General features: G+C 38.3%; 1 protein-coding gene across 3 annotated transcripts in view; it reads left to right on the top strand.

Moving 5' to 3' along the window:
* Positions 1–20,950, top strand: part of ST6GALNAC3 (ST6 N-acetylgalactosaminide alpha-2,6-sialyltransferase 3) — a 208,230-nt gene that overhangs the window by 116,576 nt on the left and 70,704 nt on the right. The gene's annotated exons all lie outside the window — the stretch shown is intronic.

The following is a 20,950-nucleotide window of genomic DNA, read 5'->3' as shown; positions in this document are numbered from 1 at the left end:
AGGAAATTTTTTTCTGCTTTAAGGAAATGGATTTTAGGCAAGTAATGGAACAAAGGAAGCATAGTGTAACTTTGGTTTTATGTTAGAAAATAAGCTGCAAGTGACCTTTTACTTGCACCTAGAACTTAATATTTATTTTAGTTTTCCATTAGTATTGTCTTTAGTTGTATCTTTTCCTTTTGATTGTTTAGCATACAGGAATTCTGGCCTTTCACAAATTATCTAAAGCTGCAGTGAAAATAGATGGCTGACTCTGAAATTATACTTACTCTTTTATTGCAGTTTTCATATCAATTTTACCAGACTTTTACCACGCTTTCTATTCTTATAAATAATTTTCTTTTAGAAATTGTATGGAAATAATTTGGCAATGAATCACATAATAGCATAGCCTCACATTGTGAAGCCTTCTGGAATATTTTGTTGAGACTTAGGTTGTTATGGCTCTGAGAGTCACGGCATTTATGTAAACTACAAAATTTTTTCAGAACCATTGTTAATTTGAGCTCCATAGCTGAATGTTATTATGCATATTTTCTAGTTAAGGATTTGTAGAGTCACATTTTCCTGTCACTCCTGTTCATGTGAACTGAAATCAGAAGCACAGAGAGCACAGATAGTCAGATGATAACAAACAAGGATGAGGGGTCCAGCCCAGTACTTACCCAGAACTTAGAACATAATCTTCTGCTACACTTAGGGTTCTTCAAGAAGTTGGTCTTGCAGTGTCCAAATGCTCCTGCCTTACATTGTTTAAAACTCACTATCTTGGATGGACTAGTAGCATTTAAGTGCTTAGACAGACAGAAATTACCTCTGTGAAATCTTTATTTCTCTCTGATACTTGCTTAGCAAAACAACTCAGCTCATGCTTAGCCCCAGAAATATTTGATGGGGGCCTCATCCCAAACCAAATAAAAGCATTGATTTTTTTTTCATGTGATTTGGAATGGATTCCAAAGCATTTAAGCACATGCTAAATTCTGTATTGGCTGAATTACCAAAAATTTGTAATAGATAAAAAATTTAAAGGGAGGTAGTTAATGCATGTACACTGAAGGCAGTGAAGCTAGGAGACATTTACACTACATGAGTATTCCCTGAATTCTCTTTCATTTTTCTTTTTTTTTTTTTAACAATTTGCTTCTATCACAGAAACCTGTGATTTTGGTTGATTTTTCCTGCTGTATTTTTCATCCACAGTAAGCATCCTTTTTGCAAATAGCAGCTCAGGATGTTCACTAAAGTATTTGCAATATGGTCCTGCTTGTGACTGTTTCAGAAAGTGACACCAATTGAAAATAAACTGTATAGTTGGCTTTAGTGTATAATTTATTGTAACCTCCAAATCCGCTCCTTGTTCTGGATATTGTACTGTCCATTTTTTCCTTTTATGATTCAGTCTATGTGATTTTTACTACCATTCCATCTCAGAAGTTTGCACTTCACCATTCTTTCTTTCTTTTTTCTTTCCAACCCCGTTGGAAAACATGGGTTTAATCTTTCAAAATGAACCTGGATATGTGTGGTATTTACAAATTTTAATTTCTTGGTTAGCTTCCCAGAACATAGAGCTGATACCTATACATAATTGAAAAAAAAGAAAAAAAAACCAAACCAGAGCAACCAAACAAAATAACAGAAGTCAATCTGAATGAGCTGCTGTCCCTCATTCTTCCTTGTTTTGGTGCAATTTGGTGTAATTATCTACACTGTGCATACAGAGATATCTTTGAGTTTTTGCAGTATAATACTTTGCCACTCTTGTGTGGTGATTGCACAGAGCTTGCTGATGTTTTGTCCCAAAGTTATGATTTCAGCTCTCCATAGTCTTGCATTTAAAAGCACCCAATTGAGATCAGCTCCTGTGGACCTGAATATTTCTCTTCAACCATCTGTGCAGATAAAGCTTATTACTAGTTTTATGCTAACAATAAAAAGCAATACAATACATTTTAGCAGAGATGAAAATATGTAGTGAAGCCTTTTTAAAAAAAATCTACACGCTATTTGCATGTTCAAGATATATATATTGTCTGTCATTGACAGAAAATACATGTTATGCTGGAAATGACTCCATTTTGTGTAATAAAGGCCCACTGGCTGGCATGGAAGGTTGCAAGTTCATTTCTTTCTCCTTAGCAGAAAGTTTTTACTATCCATTTCTATTTTTATGTTTTATTTACGTTAGATGCCCTGATTTATTTTCTTTGTAATGGCAAAAAAATGATATTAAAAAAGCTCAAGTGGTTCTAGTAGGTACACATATGGCACTACACATTCTCTACAGTAAACTTGGAATGTTCTGTTTATAGATATCCTTGTTTCCTTGTCTATGGAAAGATTTATAACCACCTCTGTTTTCTGTCTTTTTCAATGCCATGCTTTCCTACTTTAGAAATCAATCTGCTAGATGAAGCAGTATCACATCAGGTTTTGAGATCCAGAAAAAATGCATCTAGCCATACACCTTTTTCTTTGCTGAACAGCAAGAGGGTTTTTTACACACAGTCTTCCTCTTTGAAAAAAGCCCACACAAACTCTCATGAGTGATCTTTCCTGTGAGCACAGCTCAGCTGGGCTTGGTTGTTGGATTTGCCTCTGGGTTTGGAGGCTCTGGAGATTATCTAGTCCAACCTTCATTCTCAGCGCAGAGTCAGCCAGAGCAGATTGCTCCAGCCTCTCTCTCCAGCTGGGCTTGAATGCCTCCGTGGATGGTGACTTCCCAGAATCTTTGGGTAACCTGTTCCAGGGGCCAGCCACCCTCACAATAGGGAAGTTTTTAGTATGTTTGACTGGAATTTCCTGTATTTTTGTTCATGCACGTTGTATCTTGGTCTGTCACTGGGTGTCACCGAGAAGAGTTTGCTTTCACCTTAACTCTCACCCACCCCAGTCAGGTATTTATACCAAATCTTTGAACAGGACAAAGCCTTTCTCTTGGCATTTAAAGCTGTCAATTCAGTCTTTCCCCTCTAAGCCAGGATCCACAAGGTAAATATTGTATATGTTGCTGACTGTCTTTGAGACTTTGGCCCCTTATGTTCCCTGCCTACCTTCTGCCTTATTAAACTTCTATTCCCATTCCTTCCTCCCTGCATCTGTCTGTGGATTCTCCCCATAGGAGAGAGCAAATGTTACACAGCACAAATAAAATTGCATAAAAATGAATGTTGCCTCAAACTGCAGTATTTTGGGATCAAGTGAACATAAGCAATAGCTGACTCCAGGGATAATGCTCCTGATTGTGAGAGGCCTATTCTGATGGAAGTGCTATTTAAGGTGACACTATTAGACTTAGAGTCCAAGGGAGTGTGAGTTACATGACACTTATTATCCATTTGCTTCAAGACAAGAAAAAATTATGTTTCTTTGAGAAATAACTTGGTATTAGAGGTAACCCTGATGGCCACTGCACCAGTTCAGAGATGGATATGGTTGCCAAATTCAGACTCCTAAATTTGAAAATGCACCCACATCTTTTCTGCTCTGTCCTGTTTACTGCTTCTTCACAGGGGTTGCTTCATTACCCTGCTAATTATCTCTCACATGTACTTTTACATAGCCCTTTAACAATATCTCCTGTTTATGATAAAGGTGTTTTTAAAAAAATCCATCTTGGTTTGAAGGATATCTGTATTCATTATTATTTCTCATGTATCATGCTTTTGGGGAACAGAATTGATATTTCTGTGCTCAGCAAAAAGGACAAAAGTAAAAAGTAGAGTTATATACCAGAAGCAGTATCTCTCTTCAGCACAGCAGTTTTTCAGCAGAAACTTGTGCAGTCTGTTACCTTCCTTTGTTCAGATCTCTCTGTAGTGGCTTACAATTCACAGTGAAGGTTTCTTATTTCTGCCACTGGCATAAATGATTTACCCAGAATTTCAAGTTTATATTAGTGTTAAAGGAGAATTAAGTTTTCTGTGCCTTTTCCTTTGTCTGCATTATTAGACTGACACAAACTTGGGTGTGGGTATTGAACATTTTTTTTAATTGTCAGTGTTATGGATTCTGGTAATACAAATAGTGCTCTGAAGATATAAGTAAATAAATAAAATAGTGGTGTAAAGGTTGTGTCTTAGAGAAAATCTCAGCATGATTGTTCAGAACTGAGTGACCTTCCTGTGCTATCACATTAAATGTTTACAAGTGTAAAGTCAAAGATAGCACACACACACAAAAAGAAAATCTGATTCTCACATCCTAATGCCAATAATTGAATAAGCACATCCCAAAAATTGAAGCACATCAGCATTTACAGTCTGTGTTTCTGAAGCCTGCAGTTGTTATTTTGCCTTGTAACCTCTCCTGCTGTTGTAGCTGAGCCCTGGCTGTGCAGCAGTGTGCACGAGGTTGTGTTTGCAGTGAGCTCTGTGTGAGTGCAGGGTTTGCTTCCCATAGAGGAGCTGTTGTGAACACACTGATCTCTGTCACAGGGAGTCACTCGCTGCTGTAACTGATCTGCAATTGTTGAGGCCAGCCTGGAGTTCTCTGGACAAGTTCAGCTGCAGTGATGGATGTGGAAATCTGGTGTAGCACTGATGCATTTCCACAGTTTGTGGGGTTCTTTTGATGATACACTGAAAGTCATGGATGACAAGACCTCTGGGATGCAGGGGAGCATCAGAGATCCCACACAATTCTCATGTTTTATCAAGGCTTATTGCCTGTGGAACCCTATATCTGTTTTTACAAGTGATACAGTTACTTGATTAGCAGGTAAACTTACAAGAGCTTGGAACCAAGGAACCCATGAAATGCAAATTTAACCTGTGGGTTTTTCCTAGGCCAGCAGGGTCATTCACCTTGCAATGGCTTTAAAACATTCATAAGTGCTTTTCTATTGTCTACATTGTCAAAGGTAGTGGCCACAAAGTGGCATTTCCTTACCATAGGACATGTAGGGTGTCTCTGCATAAACAAACATATGTTTGCCTTCACAGGAGAATTCCACCAAGGAACTTCAGAGCACAGCAGGCTTATGCTCTGTAGTCAGAAACTTTCTGCAGAAGCTTCCTTTAGGGCTTCATTGCCCTTGAGTAATTTGTGGCATCTGATTCATTTTCCCCTGGCAGCTATATATGAAGATGATGCTAACAATATGGCAAAGACTTTGGAAAAGTGTCAGGGAAGAGCTGATCAAAAACATGTGAAATTGCACACCCTCAGACTGACTTTAAAAGCAACATTTTTTTGCACATATAGAAATTCTTATTCTTTAAATACACATTCAACACCACAGTTAGTGTAGACATATCATTATTCCAGACTGTGATATGTACATCAGGCAACTTTTTAAAAAGTAACTCATGCAAAATATTATTTATTTAAGCAACCTTGAAAGCAGGGTCTAATTGCTTATCATTTGACAGAGCTTACAATAGAAAAGAATTTGACATCCTTTCTCATGATGAGTGGTACTTTATTGCACGATTTCTCCTATTCTTTGTTCTGAAAAAAAGAAAAAGGTGGCAAGTCTAGAGCTATTATGAACTCTGAAGAAATACAGCTTTTACACAAAGACAGCTGCATATCTACTGTTGTCAAGAAACAGAGGTTTGCTAGGAATGCTTCAGGTAACATTTGAATAGATATACAGAAAAGAAGGGTTGATTTCAATCCTTCTATTGCAGTTAAGCAGGATTTCAGCATAAATCATAAAAGGTGATGGGCTAGTGAATATTTGTGTTTCAGTTTCCTTTTGCTGTAGCTTGAACTTGAAAATCAGAAGTGCATGACACTGTACTAAAACAACTGTTAATAATTAGGAAAATACTCTTGACTTTCTGAAATGTTTGTAGCTGTTACCTTTGCTGCTGCTGCATTATGGATAACCTGATCTGTTCTCATTTTACTGATTTCTCTCTCTGTGGATCAAGGTTTGCCAAATTGCGGGTTGCTTTACTAGAACATGAGTTCCATCCATACACACACGTCTGTCCTGGTACCTTTTTGCTTAAGGATACCTGGAAAGCTGCTTTTCCATGCAGTGCAGGGCACAGTGCTGAGCTAGAGACTGCAGCACAGAACATCATCTTCTTTCTTTAGTGTCACCCAAGAAGGCTGAGTTGTGAAGTACTGTGTGCACATCAACTTACTAAAATTCACAGAATTGCAGAAAATAGGATAAGAAAGGACTTCTGGAGATAGCAAGTTTGTAATTGTGCCCCTGGCAAGACTTTTTATAACTATGTTTTCATAAAGAAAGCTGCTTATAGTCTAACTGGAATCTAGCTAGCACCCTGCTAATGTAGAACAGACGTGAAGGATCCTTTGCAGCATATTTTACATATTTGGAAACATTTATCACAGCTCCTCCATCTTCTCCTTCTCCTTCCATTGCTGGTTAATTTTTCTATGGCATGGATTATTCTTTTTGCTTTTTCTGGCTTTTCAGCAACAGATCCAAATCTGTGCTGAAGTTGAATGCCCAGACTGAATTTACTATCAGTGCTGCTGAGCAGAGTGAAAAGATAATTTCAAAACCCTTTATGTATGTCTCAGGATTATGTTTGCTTTTTTAAGTTGCTAAAACCTGTATTGATGGTTTTGCTGCCACTGAGCACACATTTGTGACTTGTAGCTCTGGAGATGACTGCCATTGTCACTGAAGGCTGCCCCACTTTAGGAAGTTAAAGCATCAATTAAATTAGCTAAACATTTAGATTGCTGACATCTGGCCAGCAGAACGGATGTATCTTTGTTGGAATAGAAATCCATAGAAATCAAAGGTTACGCTCAGAATGAGATTATAACATCATAATCTCATTACTTGGGAGGGGGATGTTGAGATTAAAAAGAGAGAGAAATGGAATGCAGTATACACCAAAGCTGATATTTGTTACAGAGAAAACACAAATGGACGAAATTAGAGGAGACATGCCTGATTTGAACTTCAAAACAGTGAAAATAGCATTTCGTTTCTATTTTTATTTCAAGCTACATCCAAGAAAAGGAATAATGTAGATGGAGGCAAAAAGTGACTTCTAAATGCTTTTCTTTTCAAAATTTTTCCTAGTGAGGGATGGATGGCACAGGATTTTATACCCCAAACAGCACTTAAAAGTGCTCTTGCTTTTTTAACACCATCCTTCAACTGAGAAAGGGAGAGAAAGAAGCAGACAAGGTGCTCTGACACATCCCTTCTAAGTGATTTCTCTCCTAAAAGTATTCAAAAGACTGATAAAAGATTTTTTTTGTGTGTGTGTTTTTGTTTTGTTTTGGTTTTTTGTTGTTGGATATTTATTTTGTTCTTGTGACTTGGCAGAAACAAAGTGGCAAGATGAAGGGAGAGAGCTCTTGCTTGTATACCTGATGGTAGCTTTAGTTGTGAGGGTGATTGGAAGAATAACAACCTTCTCTATTTGGCATGGCATGCTACAGAATTTTATTGCTATGTCTTATGTATTTCTCATTGTGAATGTCTTGTTCCAATGTAGCTAAGCCTAGTCAGGAAGCAAATCCCAAGTCAAATTGTCTCATGCATAAAGAAAGACAGTTTGGAAGGCAGGAGTCATTAGAGGGAAAGGATTTTTCATAACTAAAATGAAACCTAATTTGTTTTCACTGTCTTCCCTCCTTTGCATCTGTAAAATACTGATAGAGGTTATAATTTCTGACAGTGATGTTGATTGTGGCAGGTAGGTAGGATCCCACAGCTGAAATGATAGTGTGATATCCTGATGGGGCCTTTCACATAGAGACAAGATTGGAAGGTGCAGCTGAAAGAGGATGATGGGTATAAACGAGAATCCTGAATCTGAACAGGCCTGAAATTAGAGCAGGTTCATATTTACATGCAAGTTTCACAGCTCTCATCCAAGTTCTGAATTTTAGCAATGGTGTTTCAAGGGAGGGCTGAGCAGCACTGTGTGATCATAGGGACACAGATGAGAAGGAAACCTTTCCTCAGCAATATAGCAGAGAACCGAGCAAGCACTTGGATTTTAATCCTGCCAGAAAATGATTCTGTCTCCTGTTGCTTCATGGCAGATCCTGCCTTTCCTATTTTGGAGTGCTTTCCATTCTCTGGCATTAGTGATGACTCCCATCAGACACCTGTGGTCTCTCTGCTGATGGCTGATTGATCATACATGCAAGGCAGGGAAACAGCCTTACAAACCTTTGATCAGTGTCCTTAAGTAGAGTATGTTTTATGCATTAAATTTGACTCAAGGATTTTAGAACCATGGACTGCTTTCTCTTTAGTGAAAGTTTCAGAGTATTTGAAAACTGAGGAATTTTGTGTGGGTTTTTTTGTGCATGTCCGTACTTTGTCAGTTTGAGGTTTTTTTCCATAAACTTTTTTCCAAAAACAATTGTTCTCGCTTTTTCTTGAAGTTTTTCCAGCTGCTGATAGTGTTCAAAATAGCTCTGTGCTATGTGGGATCAAAACAGCGTTGGCATAAAAAAAAGCACAGAATTAGCTGTTTTGCTTCAACAATAAATTGGGAAATAAATGAATCATTTTGAAAAAATAATTATCGGATAGGCAGTACTCCAGAATTTGTGAGGTGTATTGGTTATCTCCACAATTAATTACATTTTGACTTGAAATGTGTGGATGTGGAAGTAAACAGCAGTGTGTTTAATAGTCACTGTATCTGGGTCACCCCAAGTAGCATTTAATCCCCCACATCAAATGGTTTGTGGGTAGAACGGTGTCCTGGGAATATCGAGGCAAGATAACAGCCATGCTCTTCACATTTAACTTGTTAATCAACAGGTAAGAAAGAGAAATGTCTTGTGTCTGCTCAGGTATCCATGAGCAGCAGCCAGATGCTTTGCCCTTTCCAAATGTACTCTGAAGAAGAATGGAGTCGTGCTCCTTGTTTTGCCCATTAGATAGCATTATCTCTGTGGAATGCCAATTCATATCTCCTTGTGCCGTGTGTGGTTCTCACATATGGGATTTTAATAACCTTCATGCTGTGCTATGAATTCATAAACAGGGCTGATGGAGGAAAAACACCACAGGACTTTATTTTTTAATTATTGCTCTTTTGAAAAACGGGGTCTGCAGGATTTTTGCAAGGGTCTTGTGACAGAGTCAGCATTTATTTTGCTGCTGCAAACAAGAGGAGGGGATAAATACAGTATTTACCTATGATGTACTTTTTCAGAATTGATTTTCAGTATCCTATTTTGTAGCCATTATAATTCTGCTGTTTTATAGATGGAATTTTGAAGGTCTGATGGTATGGGAGTTTTCCCCATTTTTCTGGAGTGTAATGTGCATTTGATTTCTTAGAACATACCTCTCCTCTTCATCCCTCCCTCCTGTCTCAGCCTGTGAAGCCACAGGCTTACTGCTCAGTGGACACTAGCACATGGCAGTAGTTTAGATTTCTGCTCTGAAAAAGAGCTATTCATTCTGGATCAGTGGGGCTTTTTCTTTCTTTTTACCCTCTTCTCCCTGGAGTCCAGTTGAGCCACTACTTCTGCATCTCAGCCATGTCCCAGTACTGGTGAAGAAGGCACCGCTGTTGGTTAGTGGAGCTAAAAGGAGTAACAAAAACTCCTTTGGCCAGGTATGGCATTGTATTTATCACTTTCTATTCGCTGCTAACAGCCTTAGAAAGTAGACCTATGAGGAAGACTCAATAAACTCAGCTTTCTCCACAAACACCTACAAAGTAATGGTCTATTGGATACAGCCATTTTAGAAGTCCATGGTTCACTCATGCCAGGAGGGAAATTGCACCATGTTCCCTGCCCATATCCTGTGCCACGACCAGCTGGAGTGAACCTGTGGTCAGTCTGGATTCCAGTCTTGCAACTGTGCCTAATAATATTTTATCTGGAATAAGATTTATTTGATGTGGGTTCTGTGCAGGATTCTCATAGGACATGCAGATCAAATCTTTAGCCCATTTTCATTTTAGGAATGTTTCTCTCTCCTGTGTTTTGCATGATTTTGTGTGTGACAGGCAGTAGAAAGAACCAAGAACAGACAAAAAAAAAAGAATAATTTTTCACTAATTATTTAATTTTCAATATTTTGTTGTCATTCTGAGTTATTTCTAAAAAAGTAGTTCCCTAGGCATTGAATAGTCCTCATTATTAAAAATGTGTGCTGTCTTTTTCATTAAAATTCATTGAGCTTCCCCTTGGTTCTTCATAGTGATAGAACTATAGAATTACTGGAAAAAAGTATGTTGGAAATAACCTCTGGAGACCATCTTGTCCAATATCAACTATAAATAGGAGTAACATCAAGGTTAGGTCAGGTCTCTGCCTCTTCAAGCTTTGAAAATCTCTAGGAACAAAGGCTCCTTTGGGCACCTGTTTCAAAGCTTAATTGCCCTCTGTCATAAAAGTACTTTCCTTGAAAAAAAGGATTCTTTTTTAATGGGATATATATAGTCCATCAGGTTTTTTTTCCCCCAAGCTCATCTGCCTTGGTCTTTTGTAGCCATGAGAACACCGTGAATGTCTGACACCATGTATGATGGGGTAGCTGAACACAGACACACACAAACCTCTTCATGCTGCATCTATAGTTCTACAGTTGTATGACTCAGAGAGAGGGGATGCCAAAACTTGCACATTTGCTTTGTAAATATTTTCTTCGAGTTAAATTAATACGTAATCTAGACCCTCCATCCCTCTGGCTTGCTCCTTTTGATGTTGTTAATACATATGTACATGTATGCTCTTTTTTTAAAGTCGCTAAGCAAATGAGAACATAGAGCTAATGTTGAGCATGGAAAAGTCTTCTCTTGTATACTGTTCATAGAAATGAAGAAATGTTATTTCTATGCTTTTCCTCAGCATAAGCTGTAACCTGGACACCTCTTCATTTCCTTTGGATGATTATTTTATAATTATTTGACTTAAGCTGATTATTTTTTCTTACTCAGCGGCATCCCCGAGTCCCTCACCCCAGCTTTGTGTGAGGTTGAACTTCCCCTCTTGGTTCCCAGTGTGCAGCTGGGAGCTGTTGGTAGCTTGAGGTGCAGCATGCCTGTAGCGTGGAGCAGCATTGCTCCAGAAGGACGAAAGGAGAGGCACAACTTGTTTGCTTAGAAGGCAGTTCTCAATATTCTATGACCTCTTATCTTTCCAGGCCCTCAGCTGAGATGTATTTTGCCATACTCACAGTGCCAGCAAGCCACAGCAGGCAGATACTCTCAGAGGGCTCTGATTTTCTTTTTCAAGTTGCTCTCCCCAGGAACCTGTTTTGTCAGAGCCATGGTAGTCATTGCTGCATCAGTGTGAGTTACAGAGCCACTGATGAGCTTAGGTGTTGACCTTTAAGATTGCTTTTGAAGTTTCAAAGATCCTGCTGTCATTGCTGTCCTTGGAAGCACTAGGAATCACAAGCTACATTAAAGTGAACAGTCTAAAACAACAAAACACAAAAACCTACACAAGCTCTGTGCACTCACAAGCAGAGTGGAAATGTAGAATGTGAGGAAGCCAGCATGGCCTCCAAGGCTTCCATCCCAGAGATGGACTTGGGGCAGGGAGTAGTTTCAGCAGGGGCCAGGGAAGTCCATGCAGCCCAGAACATCAGTGTGTGTGCTCACACACAGAGAAGGAGCACTGTGTTCTGGCTTTGTGAGCAGGTAACTTATATCAAGAAAGCACATTGCATCCTTTTCATGGGTTGAAGCTGAATCATGGCTGAAAGGCCTCTGCTGCTGCCCACGTGAAGGAGTAGCACCATGATTCTGTAATCTTGTCCGTCCGTGAACTGCAAATCCAGATTTCTCTTCCCAAAATTCCTATTTAGGTGAAGTCTCCATGAAGTCTTTGGTCATGTCAGTGGGAGTTTTAATTTTAACTGTAATGGAGACAATGAAAGTGCCATAGATTTACCCAGAAAGTCAGTATATAGGTACATTGCAGTGGTATTTTACTTCTGAAGATGTATGAAGGACTGAAAATTAATTCCTCTCTTAAAAAGTTAAATTATAGGCAGAATAGCAATATGATTATAAATACCCATTTTGGAAGTAGTGTCATTTACATCTTGGAACTATGTCACTGTCAGGCCAGACTTTGTAGTGGAGAAAAGATTGATAGGGTTTATTGTTTTCATCTTTTAACAAGATTTTGTTTTGCAATTGCTTCTAGCATGTTTCACCTCATAACTTACCAGCTCATTTGTGTGTGTTACTCAGCACCTCAGGCTCAGTTTGGTTCTGAGCTCTGTGCTGAGGATGCGCAAGGCCCTTGACTTCAGTAAGGTTTGGCAGAGGCCACTGAGATCAGGGGCTTTTATCCAGTGAAGACTTTTACTTGAGGGGTAAATGGGGCTGTTTGGGATGTGGCAGGAGCAGGAGCTGCCCTGTCGAGCTCCATGAGTAAGGAGAACTGACACAAAGATCTTTCCATTGTAAATGATGTAAATAAGTCACTTAACCCCAGTGGCTTCCACTTGAGTTTCCGCGTACTGAGTTACTGCAGATGTTGTTAGTCCATGGTTCAAACTGTTGTCTGCATGAAATCTGCACTGATTAAAAGGTGTTTAGTGGACATATGCACCAAGACAATGATGCAAATGCAATCAGAAGAGAGTATATGTACAGTGATTTTTTTTTTTCTTTTGAAACAGACCTTAAACTTAAAAGGTTTAAAATATGCAGCTATGCTTCAATAGCTTTCTTTAATGACTTAAGAAAATGTAAAACACATCTGCCTAATAATTTAAGCAGAACTTTCTAATCCTTTAAAATAAACTTTCTGATATTTTAAATTTTTGTCCTAGTGCCCGTTGCTATAGTGTTTGAAATTTCAGGTGTCTGATAAAATGATGCTTTAATCCTGTATCTTTCTGAAACTGAAATTATTTTATGATTTTAAAATAGAAGATATTTCAAACAATTGAATTTTTGGACTAAGACTTTCTAAGTGAAATTTTAATCTGAAATTACATTTTTAGAGAAAATTTTAAACATTTTTACAGTTGACAGTCATAGGGTAGTACTGCAAATATTGCCAATGTACTAGTGAAAGCAAATAAGTGTGGCCAAAAGTAACTGTGTAGTCTCTTTTAGATAAAGCATCCTGCAATTAAAAACACTGGACTTAGAAAGCTTCTTAAAGCTTATTTTGTCAAATGAAAAAATGCCACTGGTTTTAAAGCTATTGTAATAAACCTTATTCTTATTCCTGGCATGGATATTCTAATTCTTTTAATTTCAGAAGAAATTGATAATTAGCATTTTAGCTTATCACTTTCCGTCCATGCATACAAATAATTTGTCAGATAGACCACCAAGAGAGACAAAATTAAATAATAGGTCTAGACAGCGTGGAACCAAAATAAATTAGAGGTTAGGCTTCCGGCCTGTTAGGTGGGTTTTCATGGTAAAGAAGGAGAGGGGGTTAATATAAGGAAGTTTTTCTGACAGTTTTTGCTGCCTACCTTGATGTTGTTTCCCCATATCAAATCCCAAACAAATTAACCTGAAATAATATGTAAACTTCATATTAGAAGTCCCCTAGTTTATTTGTGAGTCTAATTTTTTCAAATGTATTTAGATTAGAGGCCTTACAGGCATTACTGCATCTGTGATTCAGCCAACTAAGTTCCCAGATAATGGTCCATGATTAATGGTGAGTGCTGATAATGGGAGGTTATTAGAGAAAGCAAACTTGGAACAAATCTGCTGTATACGTTATATACTTTACCGCCATCTGTGGGTATTTATAATAAATACAAATTAAAGTCAGCGGTTAGAGCAACTCATGTTTTCCATATGTGACAGAGAATTCCTTAGACATAGTCTTCCAGTAGGCATCTTCACTGTAGGAATTCCCATTAATTTTTTTGCAGAGATACTTTACTATTACTTGCAAAGGAAAAACAGTTTTTGTGGATAGAGTTCTTTTGGCCTTGGTTGCTGTCAGGGATGTCTTTCTAGAGTCCACATGTAACGAAGGATTATGTGTTACATGTTACCTCTGCTACACATGTTATTGGGTGTGAAAAATTGTTTTTGTCCTTTTGTACTGAGATTCATTGGCTATTCAGCCCATGTGCTAACAGGACATTCCTCCCTTTTATGTCTCCTTGAGTTGTGACATTTTGCCTCCTGGTGGTTTGTATTGTTTGCTGAGCAAATATTTCTGTATAGAGAAGAAACAATTGTTATCTTCCTTATTACTAAATGTAAAAAGCAGAAAAGAAATGTGATGCAGAGAATTGCAGAAGATAAATTAGAGTTAAATATTGTGATACCAATAACCTGCTGAATCAAGGGACATGTTTTGCTGGTAGCAAATGTAATGTTGCAAATACAGTTCTGCAGCAGAGTGACAAAAGGAGTGTCATTGTTAGGATCACCTTGTGTTGTACTCTGAGTTCTTTATGCTGTTTGATGGACAGTGTCTGGTTTACATGGTGTTTTTCCAGTAACTGTTGTGCACAAAATTCAGGAGTCATCACGTAGTACTGAGGGCAGGCGAACAATGTGGTGGATGTTAAGATAAATGACCTACTGGGTTCAGCATTCTGCAAGCAGTATTTGGTTGGAAGAATTCCCGGCTTTTGAACTATTACAAAGTCATGATATTTTAAAGCCTGCGTGTTTGTAAATGGGTGATAGATGAAGTGTCACAAACATTCTGGTTATTTATGGTCATCAGCTAAAGCTCTGGGATGAAGTCAGGAATACTCTGGAACTGATGTTGTTTGTTTGGTTTTCCAGTTTTTTCAGCTGTGAAGCTAATTTTTTCATAGGCTGTTTTTCAGAGTGAATGCTGTTTTAGTGCCTGCTTCCTGAACTTGTCTGCATAGGGTGTGCATGATGGAGTTTGCCTCCCTTCCATAACAATTCAGTCCTCAACAGTGTTTGACAGGAACATTTCCACATATGTTCTTGGGTGTACTTGTCTCTTTATGCTGATTTTTTCAATATCTATGCCAGAGATATCTGCTTTTCTTCCAGTTCAGAGATGTTCATTGTGGGGATCTGAAGGTGCAGACATCTGCATGCCTGGGGATGTCAGGGTTTCTGGTTACCTACAAACTATAGTACTATATACTAAACTGAACATATCCATTTTCATCCGTTTTCTACTTGAGCAGTTGCAGTGTAAAGGACAAAAGCTTTTCTCTCTGTCTCTTCATTCCTAAATTATTTGATTGACATGTCTGATTAAGTTCTCTTCACAACAGTTAGTTTGTAACTTCAGGAGTTCTGGTTCTTCTTTGCTGGATTGCATCCCCGAACATCAGGGTTTATCTTCTCAGCTATATATATCAGTTTTTTTCTCAAGTCCTTCTTCCCCTTACATGTTTCCCTTTTAACACTAAACTACATTTTGCCCTTTTACAGGTGTCTGAAATTTTTTCTGTTCTCTCTTCTCTTCTGTGTGTTCTTTCCATGTATTTCCTCCCTCTTCTGTGACATTCATGTAAATAGGAGCACGTCCCTTCTGCCATCCTGCCTAGGGACAGGGCGATTTGCCAGGAGCGTGAGACACAAACCAAAATGGGTCTTCTGCAGACTGACTCAGAGTGCACATGCAGGACAGGTCTTCACATCCTTCAGGAAATGCCTTGGGGCAAAACTTTCTTCACCTGCCTCTCTCTCAGTGTCCTAAGTCCTTCAGAGCTGTTGACCATCAGTCCTCTGAGCTCTGCCTCTCCCAGCTCTTTCTGTTGCACTTGAAGCCCTGAATCTGGCAGCTTCCTTCCTTCATTAACCCTCCATGCAGAGGCAGAACAGTTTCTCTTGTTCTTATTTACTCTCTGCCACCTTTGTATTTTTAAGCCTTTTTTACCAATAGAGCTATCAAGAGTGTTCCAATAGTTTATTATTCCAGAAGAAAATACTAGTGTAGACTTATTTAAAAGGTGTCAGTTTCCATAAAGTTTCAGCTGGAAATCAAGAAAAATGAAAAAAGTGAAAGGGACTGTTTTGTTAGTATGAACTCCCATTCTTTCACCTTTTCATAGTAAAGAAAAATGTTCAACTGGGGGAGCATTTTAACTCTATTTTAGAAAACTATTAAATACAATTTTTTAAAAATAGAAAGTTAAGATATTTTGATCAGGCTGGACATGGCTTTTATTAAATTTTAGAAAATTTTGTTTTATTAGATTATCATGAGAGGTATGATCTTTGACTTCTCAATTTTTGCTTTATAATAAAGTAGTGGAAGTTACCTCAAATATGTATCAAGACCTGGTTTTATTCTTTATAGGTTACATACTTGATTCTTTCTACTCAGAGTTTTCTCACGTATATTTGAGGCATTTAGTTTTCTGCTCTTGGTATCGTGAGATGTGCTTAATTCTTGCTTTGTTTCAAAGCTGCCTGTATTGTTCCCAGTAGGAGCAGCAAAATCAACAACATTCTGGTGAGCATTTGCTGTGCTGTGTCTTGAAAGAGGTAGGAGCTGGTATGGAGTTGTCTGGAGCTGTCTCAAAAGTGAGAAAGATGACACTGCATCACTTTGCACTGTGATTCGTGTTTGGAAGGTTTGAGTTTCTGCTTCGGTTTTTTTTTTTCCTTTCCATGAGAAAGAAAACTAAAATGTTTCAAAAATACACTTGCTGGTTGAAAGTTTGGATGGGGTGGGTGATTTTGGCCCACAGATTTCAACCTCTGCTCAAAATCCGAGCTTCCTTTGTTTTTCTATCTTGTTACCACTGACATGAGGAATCCACAAGATACTTGTTCAGGTAAAGGGCTGGTACAGCCCCTTTAAGGAGCTGTAACCAGAGCTGCAAATCAAACAGTTCTCTAAGAACTGGGTCAGTGTGTATAGAAAGACTTTTAAATACTGTTATTTATTCAGTCTCCTGCTGTAAGATTAGTCCCATTATGTACCTTCTGTGCACTCCCTTCCAATTCCTTCAATTTAAATAAAAACTTTCTGCTAGAACTCATGTATGTATCAGTGACATTCATCTAAATAAAATATCCCAGGCACTTGAGTCTCAGGAACAGTCTTATGAAGGAGCAGATCATGTTCTATTTATTTGAAAATGGATGCATGTTGACGTTGGGGTTATTTCAAAATAATGTCAAAATGGTAAAATCTTTATGAAATCTTAACATTAAATTTTATGAAGACAGAGATGTTTGCTGGGATATGATGCTGAGGGATAGGACCAAAATCAACTGCTGAAGTTAAAAAACCCCACAATACTGCCATAGGGCGGAAGAGGGAACAAACACAATCTCAGGGTAATCAGTCATTTTTATAATTTTTATCATTTTTTGCTTGATGTTATTAATATAGTGTAAGTTAGATACAGTGCTGTACTACTTTGGTAGTTCTTGCTGGGTGAACACACAAATACTATCTTTATTTTCTTTTAATGTGCTGAATTTTTTCCTAGAGAAGCTTGGCAAGTCTTTTCTCTCAATCAGAGGTCTGAAGAAATTGAGTAAGTGTAGATAAAACCAGCTTGTTTAATCACTGAAACACAGAAAAAATTAAAATACATTTTTTGCTTGCAAAGTAGAGAAAAGCAATAAAAACAATGCCAGACGGTTAATGTCTCTCTTGTACCTTTCATTTCAAAGACCTCAAAAGAACATCGAAAAGAATAAAGGCAAAATCTATTCCCTATTGGCATCATTATAAATGTTGTATCCTCTGAAACTCTAAAGACATCCAAGAAGAGTAGAAGAATAAATGGCATTGAAATAAAGAAAGTCTCTCTGGAGCTTTGTTCAATCGGCTTTGTTAGAATTCACTCAAATAGGATGATTATAAGAAAAGATCTCATTTGTTTCAACATTAAAGGAGCAAATTAATATGTGGCAAGCTGCTAATAATTGCCTCATTATGTAGTGAATGGGCATTGCGTCCAATTTACAAAATTACAATCATATTGTTAAAGTAACAATTGAGAAAGTTTAGTGTGAGTTTCCTAACTATCTGTGTGATTAGTTGTGGGATTCAGAGTGGAACAGTTGGTGGCTGGAGAGAGCGCACCGCCAGTCCACAGTGCTAAGGAGCCACAAGAGAAATTCAGCTTTTCATTAGTGGAGATTCCATCTGCAGAGGTCCTGAGCTGGGTTTGGTCCAGCTGGGGAGCGAATCTGGCAGTCTCAGCTGAGACCAGAGCTTGGCGTGTGTCTGTTTGTCCAGACCTTATCCTGTGGTTCAGAGACCTGGCCTGAGATCATCCCCACAGGGACCTCAGCAGATGAACAGGGCTGTGGCTGGGGAACTTGGTGGTCCAAGATCTGTGCCACTGGGAAATCCATCCATACAAATGGTTCTGTAGCTGGAATTTCAGTCTCCTGGTGGAGACACTGGAAATGCTGGGGGAGTTGTCAAATTTGGACAGTAAGCAATTTTCCAAATAATGAAATCCTGTGTGGAAAAGAATCATGTTTTGTGACCTACTTTAGTTGGATTTGCTTGTGACCTTTTCTAATTCTGGCTGATTTTGTTATTTAATGATTTGACCTTTGATTCTGTGAAGCCACTTCAGTGCTAAATGCAAAGATTTAATAACTAGAACTGTTTGATAAGTGACCTTTATTACACAGCTATTTCTCTTTGCTAGAGAAATGGCACTGTTTTGCGAGTTCTAATTCACACTTTTAATTATCTTTTCTATTGTCTGTAAGCTTGCACAGGAAATGGAAAGGTCAGACATTTCATTTTCTTTACTGATTAAAATGTAAGTGTTCCTCAACAGTTACAATGTATCATTCAGGAAAAAGATGGGACTACTTGTCAGCACCATACCCAGCTGCTCTGCTGAGGTCTTCTACATCCTTCTGGTCAGCAAAAAAATTAGCAATTTTCTAGCAGCAATAATAGCTCAGCCCCCTTGGTGTTTAGAGATGGGATAAGTAAGTACATGACAAGAGAAGAAAAGCTGAATGGTTCTTAATGTTTTTGCCTTTAACTCATGTAACTATGATGCAAGTGAATGATGATGCTGTGAGAGGTGAACCTTGGCCTGATTTTCTGGGTCCACAGAGGAAAATCAGTAACAGCACAAGTTTCAGTGTGGTCCTGCCAGTCTGTTTCAGTCCCACTGCTGCTGGACCATCCCTGCAGAGGAGAGGGCAGCCAGGACTGCCTGGCAGACCCATTTATATTGTATGTGGATTCATGTGTGTCACTGAAACCACCCTTCTCATCTGTGACACTTGCAAACCAACACCACAAACTGGTGGCCTGTCTCCATATGGGGCTCAGTGAGTGAATATTGATGTGTGTTTTCTCATATGTTGAGGGAGATATGATGCAAAAAGGTGATGAAGGCAGTGGGTGATTCTGGATTCACTGGAATATCTGTCATGGGTGTCAGTCTTCTAACTCTGTCTGGGATCTCTGTGGAGAAATGTGCATAGTGGGACATGTAAAATCTCAGCATTGTGAAAAATATTTATTGTGAGATAGAGCTGGGAGGGGGTTAGCCTCCGACTCTGTTCAAGAAGGCAGATTATATGTTGACCTAGTGTAGGCATGCAGTATTATGAAAGCACTTTATAAATTGGAACAAGATAAATGAATCACAACAAAAGAGCTAGAAAACCAGGGGACACAGTTGCAGGAGTGAGTGTACTCAGCTTATTCAAGCAGAACAGTTGCACTCAGTGAATAGAAAATGTGCAATGCATTTCTAACTAAGGTGAGGAAATTCAAACAATTCTAAATTTAAGAGAGCAGCTCCATTTAAATGGAGAAGGAAGAATTTAGTGAAAAAGCAGCTCTAAGGATGAGACAAATTTAAATGGAACCAGATTGTTGACCAAATTGGCTTTTCCTATCTAGCAGTTTCATATTCAGCATTTGTTAGTTTGAAAGTTCAGCCTGAAAGCTATAAATTAATCTACTGGGTCTGTAACTATTCACTTCATGCTAGAATATGAGTTATGCTCGTGGATTTGTTTAGGTCACCCAGCCATGTCCCCATAATTTATCTTAGAGAGAATTTCTGTAAGTAAGCAGTAAACAGAAAGGCTGCTGCATTCAGCTGCATCTCCTGGGATTTCATCGCTGCTGTCATAGAGCCATGCAGGACAGCTCTCTAAAACTATACCAGCTATAAAAAATGCATGGTTTTCTGTAAAGGAAACATTGACAACACTTTTGCATTCAATCAGGAATCTTTAGCTACTGATTTAGGAAAGAATGTTTTCCTGAACCAGCCACGTAACGAAATCAAATCAATCAAAACAGAGAAATCAAAGCCTTGAAATTGTAAGGTTTACTGCACAAGTCGTGCAGGATGCACCTTAATTCAGTACAATATTTGTCACCCAAAGATTAGCTCTTACAGTTTGACTTCCTTAAGATATTTGTCTCTTGTCCTTGCATTATTCCCCCTTATCAAAGAATTCATTTTATTGTCAGCAATTGCATCCTAGGGTTATAGTGGTCAAATGTAGGCAGACTATTCATCCACATCAGTTAAATGAGGTTTGATTTCGAAGAGAAATAACCACAAGACTGATCAGAAAAGCACATAGCATCCTGTCAATGTTCAATGAACGTGAAGAGAATTTTTCCTAAAAAATACTAAACTGAGGTCACTGCCTCCCAATTGTGAGCATGACAGAGGATCAAGTCTGTGACCACACAAAATATTGTAGGTTATCTCTGACCTAGATGATCTCCTGTAAGGTTTTTTTCTGATGGGTCTAGTTTTCATTTGATTTCAATTTCTAACTGAACTCTTTATACAATCCTATTTAAATAGAGGGCATTTCCTTTTAGTCTGTAGGTACAAAACAATGAAAAGAGATTTACTTTTTATACTCTGACAAATGGAGCATCAGATAGGTCCTTATATCTTTGTTAGATTATCTTTTTCTATTTTCGATTCATACTGGAGTAATAGCACCCTAGAACATGGTAACAAAATACTGTCTTTGATTATAGTTTTCTCAGGATTAAGTTCCTAGTTCAGGTGTCACCAGTTCCTCTGCCTCTCATTTTCGATGGATCATAATAACTCTCTGGAGAGAACAACATCTTCTCTGTCCACATCTCCTTTCCAGCTGCAGGA

This window comes from Ammospiza caudacuta, chromosome 7 (assembly GCF_027887145.1).
Source record: "Ammospiza caudacuta isolate bAmmCau1 chromosome 7, bAmmCau1.pri, whole genome shotgun sequence".
NCBI classification, from domain to species: domain Eukaryota; kingdom Metazoa; phylum Chordata; class Aves; order Passeriformes; family Passerellidae; genus Ammospiza; species Ammospiza caudacuta.
This window is presented reverse-complemented; position numbering and strand designations above follow the sequence as displayed.